The sequence below is a fragment of the Cervus canadensis genome, chromosome 8 (genome assembly GCF_019320065.1).
Source record: "Cervus canadensis isolate Bull #8, Minnesota chromosome 8, ASM1932006v1, whole genome shotgun sequence".
In the NCBI taxonomy this organism is placed as follows: domain Eukaryota; kingdom Metazoa; phylum Chordata; class Mammalia; order Artiodactyla; family Cervidae; genus Cervus; species Cervus canadensis.
In genome coordinates this window covers 54,540,463-54,543,339 of record NC_057393.1, presented here as the reverse complement: position 1 = coordinate 54,543,339, position 2,877 = coordinate 54,540,463, and positions in this window count along the sequence as shown.

Genomic DNA, 2,877 nt, shown 5'->3' with positions numbered 1-2,877 from the left:
TATTTAAAAGAAGGCACTGAAAGGCTGCCTTCAGCCTCTGAGTGTATCAACAGAGTTTGCTGACCCATGGGTATTACTTTAAGGTTATCTATTTAAATTACAATTGTCAGTGTTTGCTCTCAACTATTCTGAGTTGGGGTGATGCTATGAACCAGATGTTTGTGTCCACCCAACCCCTAAGTTCATATGTTGAAACCCTAATGTATTTGGAGGTAGGTGCCTAAGGTACCTGCCTAAAGGTAGGTAGGTACCTACCTTTGGAAGGTAATTCATTCATGGATATAGAGACCCTATAATGAGATTAGTGTCCTTGTAAGAAGAGCAAGAGGGTTAGTCCTCTCTCAGCTCTCTGCCATGTGTAGATACAACAAGGACACGTTTATCTGTAAACCAGGAAGTGGGTTCTCACCAGTCAGTCACCAGATCTTCTGACCACCTTGATCTTGTTCTTAGCTTCCAGAACTGTGGAATAAATGACTGCTATGTAAGCCACCCAGTCTATGATTATTCATGTTACAGCATCCCAAACTGAATAAGAGGCGAAGGAGAAGTTTAAAGAGTTGTAATCAACTCATCAGGAAAAGGAGCTGCAGGTTTTCACATTTAATAACAGATATCAATTTAACCCTTCTGTTTTCAACCCAGTTTCCTGCTAAGTTTAGGGCCTGGAATCCAGTGGCCACTCATGACAACCTTTCCTCAGAATGAATTTCAAGTCATCTTTCAGAGAGTGGAGGCATGGGAGGGACAGACCTGCCCATACAAGCCTCACACAAAATTTGATGAGGTGTATACAGCTTCCTGCTGCTGCTAAGTCACTTCAGTCGTGTCCAACTCTGTGAGACCCCATAGATGGCAGCCCACCAGGCTCCCCCATCCCTGGGATTCTCCAGGCAAGAACACTGGAGTGGGTATACAGCTTCCTAGTCAGATATTGAATATATTCTCTTGTTTTTAGTGCCATACCCCTTCCCCCATGTTCACAGTTACTCCAATTCCCAAATCTCTGTAGAATTCTATTTTCTTATTAACATTTTTACTGTGAGATTAAATTTTTTTTTTGTTAATACAAAAAGTTGACAAATAACATAATATATGTCTGTTCCAATATTACCCCCTCCCACTCCCAGTTTCTTGTTTGTTTTTATTTTATTTTATTTATTGGGTATTTGTCATGCAAAAAAATTTTTGTTTGCTTTTTAAAATGAAGTAAAAAATGATGGCTTCTGTGTTTGTGTTATAAAACTCTTTCCCACCTCAGGAGTTAAGAAATACTGTCATTGGAATTCCCTGGCTGTCCAGTGGTTAGGACTCTGCCCTCTTATTGCTGAGAGCCAGTGGGGGAACTAAGATCCTACAAGCCCCACAGCGTGGCCATACGCACACACATATAGGAGCTTCCCAGCTGGCGAAATGGTAAAGAATCCACCTGCCAACGCAGGAGACACAGAGATGCAGGTTTGATCCTTGGGTTGGGACGATCCCCTTGAGGAAGATATAGCCACCTGCTCCAGTATTCTTGTCTGAAAAATTCCATGGATAGAGGAGACAAGCGGGCTTCCGTCAATGGGGTCTCAAAGGGTCAGATACGACTGAGCACACACACACAAGCACACACACATACACACAACAGTTCTGTCTTTTCTTCCAGAACTTGATAACCTCTCATCGTCTTTAATTTTGAGAGAGGATTAGCAATTATTTTAAGATCTCAGGTAGGGGCAGTTATCCCACACAATTCTTTCTTCCCAGCTGGCTATTTAGTTGTTTCAGCACAGTCCTGTGAATTGTTTATTCTTTTGATGATGATTAAAAATACCAGTTTTCCTTTAAATCTTTAATTGACGTAATGTCCTTTCTAGGAGGCTTCTATTCTTTTCATAGATTTTTTTTTTTTTTTGGTGTGTAAATTCATGCTCCGTTATCACACCATTTCAATTATTATTGTAGCTTAATAATAGGTTTAACTATCTGAGGTTGCTAATTTGGGGTTTAATACTAGGTTTTGCTTTCCTCCTACAGCAATCTGGAGAATGCTCTGTAAATGCTCAGGTCAAAAGCCTTGCAGTAATCCTTTCTGTTTTTCTTACAGGCTACATCCAGTCTATCAGTAAAATCCAATCTATTCTAGGTTCAAACTATATCCTGCATCTGATCAATGCACTACTATTCTATCTTAGATGAAGCTGCCGTCATTTCTCTCATTTGAGTTATTGGAGCAGACTCTGGAATGGGGTCCACATTTCTGCGCTTGGCGTCCCTATAGTTATCTCCATACAGAAGCCTGTGTTGTGTGTAAGTCAGATGTTAGCCTCCTGCTCAAAAACCTCCAGTAGCATTTGATCTTACTCAGAGTAAAGACAAATACAAAGCCCTAACCTCATCACCTCCCACTCCTTCCTTCACTCAGCTGCAGCCCCAGGGGCCTCTTTGCTATTCTTGAAACACATAAACAAAAAACACTTAGCAGAATTTACTCCAGGTCTTAAAAACTGCTGATCTGCCACCCATAACTTACTTCCTTCAGATGCCTATTTCAGTTGACAGCAAAGAGGAGAGAAAGGGAGAAAGAAGCGCAAATATGCTCATGTCATAATTTTTGAATAGATAGTAGTAAGACTCTACCTGAAGAAATAGAGGAGAAAATCTATTTTATAATAAAGGTAACAACTAAAATAAAAATATGAACTTCCCCAAACTGTCAGATGAAAAACATGTACCAATACAGAACAAGCAGAGAGTATATAGTGAAAACCTATTGTAAAAAAACTGAAAATAGGAAGGAAATCCTTACAAAAACTATGGAACTGAGACTCATCTAACTATTGTATCCATAGGTGGAAATATGTTAAGGACTACCTATTAAACAAAAGACTC